Below are 13142 nucleotides of genomic sequence, written 5' to 3'. Positions count from 1 at the left end.
GAAATTGAGAAAAAGGAGATTGCTTACTTTGCCCCCACATCAACTTAAGGTTGTCTCTTCAACCATAGTGTCAATTTGTCAGCTATTATGCCATGATGACAAGTAGTATGTGTATGCACACAGAAGCTCCAACAAAGCTGCTATCCACCCAACACATGTGTGTGTGTGTGTGTGTGTGTGTGTGTGTGTGTGTGTGTGTGTGAGAGAGAGAGAGAGAGAGAGAGAGAGAGAGAGAGAGAGAGAGAGGGAACTATGTATCGTTGCATAGAGAGAGAGTATGCATGTTCATCTTTTAGAAAATCAGTATTTGCAAGAATCTCAATGAGATTCTTTGAGAGTTTTTGTCAATGAAATCCGACCGCTGACAGCTGATGGCTCACATGCCGTCGCTCTCTCTCTCTTCCCCGTGTGTGCAATGTGCACAATGCCCCTCGCTTTCTTTATCTAGAATCCTCTGTTGAAGGCTGTGGGCGGCAAGTCTTGCAGGCCTTTATAGGTCTCGTGATTAGTCGGCAAGAGTGCATAGCAAGAGCACTAGCTGCACTGCTCTCTCTCTCTCTCTCTCTCTCTCTCCGTCTCTCTCTCTCTCTCCGACGTGCTCAATGTCGCTGCGTGAGCACAAGGGGAATGGTGCAGAGGAGAGAAGGAAAGGAGGGAGTACGTTGAGGGAAGGGAAAGAGATGGCTGGTAGGCATGGCGGAGCTGGGCCAGGAGATTTAGGGCAAGAGAGGGTGACAATTCTGCTGAGTAGACACGTGGGCGGGTCTGTGACGTTGGTGTTTTTTTTTGGGGGTGGGGGGTGGGGGGGGGGGGGGATATATTCCGGCAGTATCAATAAAGAAACTGAATTTCTTTATTGATATGCCAATATGTGTATGAGTGGACGTGGTTTGTTTTATAAAACACACACACACACACACACACACACACACAATGTTAGGGGAGGGACAAGAGAAATTGTGAAAATTGTAGTAATTGTATTGGAAAAATAGCAAAAGGCCTTAAGATCTATGTAAAAATTCTTTGATTCAAGCATATCACACACACAAACACACACACACACACACACACACACACACACAGTGTGCACTTGAGTTCAAGACTCTATAAATAGATATTTGATAGGAGTTACAATTATTCTTATGATCTCTCTCTCTCTCTCTCTCTCTCTCTCTCCTGGATGAGCTTCTTAACCGCTACCACAGTTTGATTGTCTAAGGTGGCCTTGTAGACTATGCTAAAGCCTTCATTGCCTATCCTGGCCTCTTCACGGAAGTCCTTGGTGGCCTCCTTGAGCTCTTTGTAGGATATCTTGCAAAGCCCTATACCTTTGAATAAGGCGACATTGATGCTAAGTGACTTTTCTAGATTTATTCTTGCTAAATATGATCTGTGGGATATGTTGTTTGAGGACGTATAAGTGATAGGTAGCTTGTCCATGGAATTATTGTGCATCAGCTCTTTCATGTGCTTCGGTGTTCAATCATACGGAATGAACACTTAAGACCTACAACAAGGAGTAACACTGCAACCATAGGAACAATAACTATTGTAATCTCGGATCTAAATCGCCGATGGTGGCTCAAAGACGCTGTGCATGGAGGTATGGGAACTATTCGATGGAGGAGACGCTGCCTAACATGGTGGGAGAGGTGTGCCACACAGATAAGGATTGTTGGCAAAGCTGGAATTTGGAAAGGTAGAGAGCTTGCCAGAGTCGAAAATCGGATAGGTTTTTGTTTGACAAATCAAGCTGATTTATGATCTCGAGCCTTGATAGCCGAGAGGGTATAGGGCCTTGAAGGTGGTTATGGTCTAGGTGGTTTTTGGAGCATTGGACCAGGTTGCCTAGGCTAAAAGGGATGGTGCCAATGAGGTTGTTATGTAATAATAAAAGCACCTGGGTGTAGATTATGCTACCATAGTCCTCTAGAAAAGTTCCTGTAATTTTTTTTGGCCAACATCAAAGAATGTTAGGTTGCCTTCATTGGATTCTGGAGGGTTAGGGATGTAGTATGGTGCAATGTCTGCATAGAAACACTAAGGTTGCATCTCTTCTTTGGAAGTTTCGAATTTTGCTTAGCTAGGGGTGAACTCCTCTCATGGTAAGCACTAAACCCAAGCCATAGTGTGTGCATAGATCTCCGTATAGATACTTAAAATACTCAAATCACAAACCAGTGCTGAGTGTTCCTTTTATCACATTCCCTGCTTGCTCGGTCAGTTTGCAGGGGATGATGCCCTCTAGCTCATTGCTCCTAAGATCCAACCACACCAGATACCTGCAATTTCCACGTGTGGGTTGAATTGTTCCTGATAACAAATTGTTGCCAAGGTGAAGAAAATTGATTCTTGGCATAAGCCCCAGCTCTGGTCGAATGTAGCTTGTGAGACGGTTGTTTGAATTAGTCAGCCACTCTATGCTGCTGCAGTTTGAGAGGGGGGCAGGATGGTGCCAGACAAGGGCCCAGATGCAAGTAATTGATTCACCAGCATGAGACCACTAAAGGAATGCTGCCTGTGATGCAAAGTGGTTCCTTGTGAGGAGAGCGAGCTACTCTAAGCTGCAGTTTGCAAAGGTGGGTAGAATTGTGTCGTGCCATTGAAAAGGTGAGACCAGCAACCACAGTTGGCTTGTCGCTGAGCAGATGTCAAGTCTTCTCCCTCAATGAAATGAGATTGGCCCACTCCTTCCTGTAGGTAAGGCAAGACGGGCAGTGGCTTTGCCATTCATAAAATTATGATATCTAATGTGACAAGCTTAAACCGTCCGAGGGCACTGCCCCAGACAATTCATTATCTACAAGCAGCAACTTCTTGAGAGAAAGGACCACAAAAGAAGGGTAGGATGCTTTCCGTGGTATGGGATAAAAAGTAAGTTTCTTTTAGTCTAACAAGAGAGAAGAGAGAAGCTCCCTTCCGTCCAAATTAACATGATAGGATATTAATGAAAGAGCTCCCTTCAGTCCAAATTAACATGATAAGATGACATCAATGAAAGAGCTCCCTTCAGTCCAAATTAACATAATAAGACATCAATGAAAGAGCTCCCTTCAGTCCGACGTAACATGATAAGACATCAGGAGCTTCCTTCAGTCTGAAGTAACATGATAAAACATCAAGAGCTTCCTTCAGTCCGAAGTAACATGATAAGACATCAGGAGCTTCCTTCAGTCCAAAGAAAAGTAGCTCCCAAAGGAAAGCTTTCTTGCCAGCTTCCTTCAGTCCAAAGGATACTAAATAGCTTATCTCCCTTCAATTTAGGGTGAGGTGGATTCCTAGCCTAGGGTAGTTCTCACATGTCCAAGGAGAAAGAGTTCCCCTTCAGTCCAAATTTTATTTTAGTTCAAAGCTCCAATCCAAAGAAAGTATAATGAAATATTTTCCTTACCCCAAAAAGCTTTCTGTGTCGCATAACCACCTCACCGGCACCATCTAGCTCGTTGCCGCTGAGATGAACCCACGATAGATACATGGAGTTCCCAAGTGAAGGTATTATTGTGCCCGACAATGAATTGTTGTTGAGATGCAAAAAATTGATTCTTGGCATAAGCCCCAACTCTGGCATAATGTAACTTGTGAGACGGTTGTTTGAAATTGAAAGAGTTAGCGCTACACTTTAGGCTGCTGCAGTTTGAGAGGGTGGGCGGGATGGTGTCGTTGATAAGATTGAGGCTTAGCACCAATAGACATAATTTCCTTGTTGCACTGCAGATGTCAATAGGGATTTTGTGCTCAATAAAGTTGCCCTACATAACCATCTCTCTCATGTTAGGCATAGCTGGTAGCGGTGTTGGGAAGGTGCAAGTCATGAAGTTGCAACTGGCATCTATTGCAGCAAGGCTGTTGTAGCTCTCCAAGGGCACCACCCAGACAAATCATTGTCTGATAATAGCAATCTGCACAGCAAAGGACCACAGATCTTGCCAAGAATGCTTCCTTTGAAGGAATTTGCACTGAGGTCAAGTACCTTTAAAAAACTCAAGTTGGGGAGGGATGCAAGAAGAGGCCGCGTGAACTTGTTGAAGCTCAGTACAAGTTTATGCAAGAAATTGGGATTATCTTGTTTCTTCTTGTTGCCAAAAGATCCAGCTTCTTAAGATAGTGTAAAAAATCCCCAAAATCGGGTGGTATTACGTTTGTGATATTGTTTTTGGAGACAGAAAGCACCTTAGGCTTACTAGATGGTTGAAGATGGTGGAAATATTTCCAATGAAGGAGCTCAAGGAGATGTTGACATGGTGAAAGCTTTGGCAGGAGCTGAGGGATATGGAAATTGGGCCTGCTATAAAATTTTAAAAGAGATCTAACAGAGTTAGGTCTGAGCAACTATCAGCTATGGCAGTTGTGAGGTTCAAGGTAGATAATAAGAAGGCTTTAAGAGGTATTTGATTAAAAGAAATGTTAGGATGTTTAAGTGTCTTGCATTGGCTGATACCCATTAGGAGGATGCCTGAAAGGCTGTTGTTTGAAACGTTAAACCATGAAAGAAAGGGCGTTGCAATGGAGGAGAGAGCGCTAGAGAAGTTGTTGTGCGAAAGCCTTGTCAAGCATGCAATCAAACCCTTCCCTTCCCCAAGATTACGAATCCACTCCATGTCGTACTGAGCCTGTTCTAGCGGCTGGATGAACCGAACCTGGGTGGGATACTTTTTAACGTTGATCGTCGATTTTTGTCAACAATTTGATGATGAATCATCGAACCCACTCTGCAAAGCTACCATACTAGTTCTCGTGAAAGTGGAATGCTCAGGGCAGGACTAGAACTACTCTACTATGTTTCTCCATCTTTCAAGATGGATCATCTAACCTTAAGTTAGGTGGTTTGCAAGAGGGGATGAATTGGACTTTAGTCGACTCGACTTTTAGCGCACGCGAGAAATCCCGTAGAATTCCTCCATTATTAGGTGTTGTCTCCCACGAGCTGCGTCTAATTCTTCAAGTAAGTGTCTTTTCTCTGCAATTTCTGTCGATATGACCAAAGAATAGAAGCCTGCACACGATTTCGACGGTACATTCTTTGAGTCTAGAACATGTACTTCAAACGAACTAGCTTTAGTGGATGAAAGGTGATGTTGCTTCAAGTGAAGTACCTTTAGTGGACGAAGTCATGGGTGAAGATGGAGGTGCTTTAGGTAAAGTACCTTTAGTAGATGAAGATGTGGGTGCTTTAAGTAAATTTGAAGTAGCTTGAGTAGATGAAGGATTTGGTTTATTTGCTTTTTGCCCTTTTGAATCCTGTCACCCGCTATCCCTTTCACAACAATCACAATTCTTGCAAGAAAAACGCAACCTTAAACCTTACCGTGCCTTCTTTTCTTGTTAGGTGGTGTTGGTGGGGCAAGCCACCGTCTGGCCGTCTGGCTTATCTGAGTTAGACTTATTGTGCTTATTCAAGTCAGGCTTATCTGAGTTGAGCTTATCGGGGTTAGGCAAGTTGGAGGTCATATAGTAATGAGGGGTTATGAGAGATATCATTCAATAGTTTGTCGATCGCTCCTGACGACCATGTTGGCTGCCTTTCTGTCATTACCTCTAAAAACACCAACCACCCTGAAGCTATTCACATCGCCTTTGTCTGTGCATTTGGGAGTCTAGTAGTACCGGCACATATCCAGGTGTCTCCTACTCTCACAGCACAACACAATAAGATTTGTGTCATGTGTACTTACTAACCACGCCATCTCAAAGTTGGCAACGTGAGCCTCTAGCGCCTCATCAAGAAGCACATTCGTTGTCTTGAGATATCGATGTAGGATGTTTGGACGACAATCATTATGGTTGAATAATAAACCTTTGGCTGTGCCCAGAGCGATCATTTTCTAACTCTCCCGACTAAGCCCGATTGCGGCAGTGGCCTTCTTATTGGAATGATCTTGCTTCCTATTGTTTCCATGAAGCCACCTGTTTTAAGTTGCCATTTTCCATGTATTCATAGATGAGAAACCTATCATTTGCTGTCTTGCAGTAACCCAACAACGAGACAAGGTTGGGATGCTTGATCTTCCCTAATGTTTCCAGCTTTTCCTTGAAATCTCTAAGCTCACCCCTATCATTGGCATGATGGCAGAACTTCTTCACCGCAAAGTTTTATCAGTCAAGGTGGCACTTTGCCAAAGCCTCCAAAGCCTATGGTGGCCTCTATGCAAACGCCAACCCTTGGCGGCCTCCTAAAGCTCTCTATAGGTTGCAGAGTGTCGTGATCTTGTATGTTGCAAGGTTGATGTCAAGTGACTCGCCTGTTGATTTTCTTCTTGTATATATTACTACCGTATTGATAGTCACAGGCTGAATGCGACAACACATCTGAGCTAGACTATACTATTAAAAGACTGCACTACGATGAAGATAGATAGGAAATAGGTGAATTTTTGTGTCTCACTCGTGCTTGCCTGTAATCTGTGTTACAACTATCCCGCCTTCCTTTCGTGGTCTTTATTTAAAGAATTGTGTTGCTTCTAGTTATTTATTTCCCTCGGTTAAATAGTTTGACTTATCACATTGAATATTAACTATAGTTTTATGAAGCTTAGCGGTGTCATCCCTGAGTAGCTAGGCATTAGAACTTACATAACTGCGCTATCTATTTATTACAAGAACGTCGCTGGGGATTAGGGAAATAGTGGTAGAGATAGATGGAAACCATTGCATTGAAAAGATCAAGCATCATACGCTGGTGCCTCTGTTAAGCTATTGGACGGCTTCCTAGGAAAGGAGAGGTCGCTAATGTGTGAGTAGTGGAAGGCAACAACGTAAATAAGAGTGACACTTTGGTGTTATCTTGCTCGAGCCCGTTTTCGGGATCCTAATAGTATCCAGAATTTACTACTTTTTAGTTTATTTCATCAATGTGATGAAGAACAATGGGGACGGGGTAGACTTGCCTCCTTTTAGGGGTTTAATTCTTTGTGCAAACATTATATATTGCCATCACCGTTGCCATAAAAGCTAAAGAATGTCTCCTATGACTCGTGACTCTTAAATGCAAGTGCTTACATGCTCGCATACTTTTTCAAGTATGGAGAGGAAGGTGGGGATTCTAATATCGTAGAAAAAATCATAATGACCTCAAATTTTACACACACACACACACACACACACACACACACACACAATCATCCTTAAAGATTCAATTAACCTATGGGACCACATACAACATGTTGCAGGCTTAAGGACTATGGACATAATGGTGGCAAAAGTGACAAATTGAATCCATGAAGTCGTTGAGTGAGAAAGAAATGTTGGACATGGTCCAAGCTAAAATGTAAGAAAATCAAGTTTGATGTGATCACAAGTTGAGGATGCAAGTAGGATATGATGTTCATTCTGTGAAAAGTTTCAAGGGATGTAGTTGTATACTGAAAGAGGCTCTCCTACACTGCCTCAATGTCCGATCTCACATTTAAGGGAGTAGGAGCTAAGCTAAATGGTCTGTATAGTATATAAGGGAATATGCTTAAGCATGTAAATGATTGAATATAGTCTAGTCTCTCAAAGAGGAACATGCTTTTGTAATCTAGAGAGAGAGAGAGAGATAGAGATCAATGACATGCACAATTTTAGGTCATAGCCTCAATTTTGTACCACGTCCTTCAGTTTAGTATAATGGCCAAAACTCCCACACAATTGAGAGTCACAACCTCAATTTTTCACCACGTCCTTCAGTTTAGCATAATGAACAAAACTCTTGTCTTTGTATCACATTTTAAGGTGCAAATGGCGTGAAAGTGTACATGAACAAATATTATGCACCTTATTGTACTAAGCTGCTTATGCATTGTTGTGATTAGGTGTTGATGTACAATATCACCATGCTTGTGCACAAAACAGATAGAGATGCAAGCAAGTGAGGCATTCTTGATATATAAGAAAGACAAGTCATCTCTTTGAAACTTGAAGCTCTCGTGGTACATTGAAAACTGTGAGCCTTAATCTTTTCACAACTCCACTCGAAGACATAAAAGGTTTTATGATTACAGAGTATAGCAGTTATGGACCTTTATCTTTAAAAACTTGTTGATTTACCTAGTTTGTACCTCTAGACTTAGTAGCATTTTTGCCAATCCTAGGTAGACCAAGGGAAAAACATCCTTCCTACTATATAGGAGGCTATGATGTGCACTACTATCATGTATTTCTCAAAGATGTAAGGATAGAAGCAAGTAAAAGAGTGAAACAGAGACATTGAATCCAATTATGTTTCCATTGTTGAAACCAATTTTGGAATCCACTCCATTTTCAAACAAAGTTTTATGATTTTATTGACTTTCTTAGCTTTCATCTTTTCACACCGTGTTAACTTACTTGATCTATATAATCAATCTTGGTAGCATTGGTAGACCAAGATAGGCCAAAATTAGAACTCTCTCTCTCTCTCTCTCTCTCTCTCTATATATATATATATATATATATATATATATATATATATATATATATATATATATATATATATATATATATATATATATATATATATATACACACACACACACACACACACACACACACACACACACACACACACACCTCAATAGACGGAAACTTAGGGGAGCACTCCTAGTTTTTGAAACAAGGGTAAGCACCTCATCAAAAATAATGTCATTGAGAAGCTCCCAAGCTTGGTATCAAAGAATGCTTTGCAACATCTTACATATATCTTCATGTTTGTTAGAATTTGTCAAGAGGTTGTGTAATGCATCACTTTTAGAAAGGAAGAGAAGACAGCCCTGGGAGAATAGAGGCAATGCTACTTTTGCTGCAACAATGCACGGGTCACATACTAATTTTCTTTAATCCCCTTTCCAAAAAATGTATAATTCCTCAAGTCTTATGTTTTGGAGAAACACATAAACAAAATTAAAAGGGGAAAAAGATTCACAATCTCTTTGGGAGGGACAAGCCCATTGGAGGTTAAGGTAGCCTTAAAGGCTCAAAGAAATATAATAAATGTTAAATCATTTAAGATGGACTGCCTTTAATAACTTTAATACATGAGAAATAGGAATCGTAATGCATGAGCTAAAAGAAACATAATAGGCATAAGAAATGTTAAATCATTTAAGATGGGCTACCTTTAAGAACTTCAACACATGAGCAATGAAAGTGTTTTATATTTATCTATGAGAGAGTGAGAGAGAGAGAGAGAGAGAGAGAGAGAGAGATGTGGAAGGAATGAATGCAAACGTTAAAAAGTAGCATTCTTTTTTTTCAAGTTCGGCCTTTGCCACATGTAGGCCAAAAATAGACACCTTTTACTTCTTGCAATCTTGAGCAAGTTCATACATAAGGGTGTTAAAAAAAAAGATCCTTAAACTATTGATTGTAGGATTTTTTCTTTGGGAATAAAGACAAGAGAGATTTCTATGAAAAACTTGGTGGTGGAGAGATGGGGAGATGGTGATAAAGATGACCACAATCAAGAGACTCTTAACTCAGATAATATGAATGCACGAGTGTATGGATACGTGCATGTATGCACGATGTGGTGTGTGTGGGGAAGAGGAAGAGCACAAGATGTGGATGGAGAAACCTCAAGAAGTAACTCAATGTATGAGTGAGGTGCTCTTTATTTTTATGTATAGAAAGAATAAGGAAGTGTGTACACATAGTAGACGGTCGGACATTGAACATTCGGTTCGGACAAAGACGTAGCGTCTTTATCCCAACAAACTCTCACTTGAAGGCAATGCACCGATAAGTGAGACCTACTAGCTAAACTATTAGTATATACAAAAAACTAGTTGAGAGACTCTCTCAACCTATACGTGCATACGTGCGTGTGCGGTACATACGAAGTATAAAAAAAGCACGAGATGTGGGTGGAATAACCTTAGAAAGTAACTCAGTGTATGAGTGAAGTGCTCCTTATTCTTATGTATAGAAAAAATAAAAAAGAGTGTATATACAGTGGATGACCTGGACAACGGACGTCCGACCCGAACAAAGACGCAATGCCTTTACCCCGACAGATAATCCATAAAACAAGAAAGTTTCCTCTTTTAAAAAATCAACCATTACATTGTTTATATAAAGCCTTCTCAAGGCTCATGCTTTAATTTGCACTTGCCACACATTTGCTAACCATTAAAACTATTGGTGCATGCTCTGCGTGCTTTAGCTTTAGGAGTTTTGACCCCCCAAAGACTTATTGCTAACATTCCTCCCTTCAAGCCTATCTATTAGATAAGTCTTGGTAATTGAACATGATAAAATGGAGTAAGTCTGATCCATCTCACCACGTAGACTAGAACCCCTCTAGACTATAACACTGGGTGTGAGTACTATTATTCCCACCAAGAATAAAGATGAATGGATACTGCATACTCAAACTCCACAAGATGACAATAAACCAAGTTAAACTAGGTGGTATTACTACTAATTAAATAAACATGTCAAGGCAGTGCCTAAACCTATTACATTTATTGCGGCAATTAAAATAATGAACTTGAAAAAACAAGTGGCTTCTAGAGTGTATAGCAAACATCTATTGAATCTTCAACCATGTGAGCTACAAATTTTTCAATATCACCACTATCTGCAAAATTCACTTTGAAACATTTATTTGATAGATGATTGTTCTTTCCACATTGCAAATACAAGTTTTCATAGAAAAAGTCTTTTGTTGGATGATTGTTTCTTCTACAAATAGAACAAGATTGTTTAGTCACTTTTGCAACATAAGCAAGAGACAAAACAAGATATGGAACCACCACATAGAACTCCATGAAACAAATTGCATTCATCTTCCCAGTCCATCTAGTATGTGGTCCAAATATTTGTAAGAAGGTCAAAGTATAGGGTATCTCAAGAGATACCCTCGAAAAAGATAAATAAAGGGAAAGTGGAGTGACGAGTGTCGGCAGGTGTTGAGAGAGAGGGAGCTATGATTTTTGTGTGTGTCTGTCGTGGACTGCAGCCAGGCGGAAGCAGCGTAGAGCACGTAGGGGATCTGCCCGGGGATCTCTCTCTCTCTCTCTCTCTCTCTCTCTCTCTCTCTCTCTCTTGTTCGTGATCTGTCCGGGAACGCCATGAGCGAGGGCAAAGGGGCTCACAGAGAACGTCTCTCTCTCTCTCTCTCTCTCTCTCTCTCTCTCTCTCTCTCTCTCTCTCGTTTGTGATCTGCAGGGGAGCCCATGGGTGAGCGCCTAGGGGGTGACACAGATTTGCTCCGAGCAGGTAGATGGATGGCATGACCTTCACGGCTCTGTGTGTGTGTGTGTGAGTGAGCTAGTCATGAACCAGGGTAAGGCAAGGGAGGCAAGCGGATTGTCTGAGCAAGATGGCGCGGACTCTACATCTAGCGTGCTAAAGCAGGGGGAACGACGAGCGTATATCGACTCCAGCTTTTAGGCTCAATGGAATCGACTCCAGGTTCTAGACCCAATGGAATCTTTGATGTTAATTAATTAATCAAGAAGCACTTAGATCCATATGTACCAACAATCTTATTCCTTTAGTAGAATAGCAAGTTAATTAAAAACTTTAGGTTAACTTTTCTTAAAATTGGAGCAAGACCTTTGTTACGAAAAAATGCTTCAACATACAATAGTTGAGTTGTAATACTCTCAAATAAGTGCAATATTCTCACCAAAGTGCATGTTAGAGCATATAATTCCATCTTTAAACTTATCTTTGAATATTTGACTTTAGCTCCAAAATAAGGTCTCTAATGTCGTCCAAGCATTAGAGGTAGAATACAAGTCATCCAAATAATGTATATAATTATCCTCAAGAGAACATAAAATGATACCAAAAGCTTGCTCATCCTTTTCTTCTATTCATTAAATGCTCTTGTAACAATAATAGATGTACTCGCACAATCCAATTCAAGAACTTTGAAATATTTGTTTGCCAAGTATGGAATCCATTACCATTGAAATTATCCACTTTTGATGCCATAATGAAAGTCATAAGAATATTCTGTGTTGAAGAAAAATCTTTGCTACAAAATATCATAAATTCACTCATGTTGAAGGCCACTCAAAAAATCAAAGAATTGAATAACTCAGTAGAGGTTTGTCAATGAGGTCATGATGCCAAAAACTATGCATAACTATGTAAATCATCTCTTGAGATTTTAAATAAAGGTTAGGCCAAAACCTAGAAACAGCTTTAAAGTACGAGCATGAAGCCTAAAAAGCATGAAAGAGAAATGTAGTAGAGTGCAAGTTTATGGATGATAATGTTTTTGCTCACAACATGAAGTAGAGACCGAGCTGGGGATCTCCACAATGTCAAACATTGCTTGGTATGCCTAGGCAATCCTTTTGATAGAGGTTTTAAAAGTTCCAAGTAGGTGGATATTCTCCTCTTCTTTTCTATAAGAGACTACTTCCATGTGGCCTATCAAGCCATGGTTGTGGAGGATAAGCTCCTGGTTCTATACCATGTTGATGGTGAGATGGGAAGAGGGTGATGAAGATGACCACACGCAAGGATAGATAAAACAACTTTGATAGAGATAGCCTATACAAAAATAAAGTTCTTGCTTTAAAAAATGAACCATTACATTGTCTATATAAAGCGTTCAAGGATCTTCCTGTAATTGGTGTTTACCACACACCACTAAAAATGGTGTTACATGCTTTAAGAGTCATAACCCATGGAGAGGCTTATTGGGTGGAAGCAGGTTAACATAGTATATTATTTATGCTAGCTAACATATACAAAGGGGTACTTTTGATAGCATGTTTATATACTGATAAACGTTAACATAGTATATTATTTATGCTAGCTAACATATACAAAGGGGTACTTTTGATAGCATGTTTATATACTTATAAACGTCTTCCTTAAAAAAAAAAATTGAACCATTACATTGTTTATATAAATCCTTCAAGGCTCATGCTCCAATTGATGTTTACCACACACTTGCTTACCACTAAAAATGGTGTTTCATGCTTTAGGAGTCCTAGCCCATGCTGCATAAAAGTCATAACCCATGGAGAGGCTTATTGGGTGTGTTTCTTGGGTGGAAGCAGGTTAATATAGTACGTTATTTATGCTAGCATATACAAAGGGGTACTTTTGATAGCATATCTCAAATTGATTTTGGGTAGAAGCATGTTAACGTGTCACTGAATATGTTGTTCCGGACAGTGCTAGTTACTTGTGCTTGTTAGCATATATTGAAAACGGATGGG

The sequence above is a fragment of the Adiantum capillus-veneris genome, chromosome 3 (genome assembly GCF_014529385.1).
Source record: "Adiantum capillus-veneris isolate H3 chromosome 3, ASM1452938v2, whole genome shotgun sequence".
Classification (NCBI taxonomy): Eukaryota; Viridiplantae; Streptophyta; class Polypodiopsida; order Polypodiales; family Pteridaceae; genus Adiantum; species Adiantum capillus-veneris.
Note: the sequence above shows the minus strand (reverse complement) of the source record.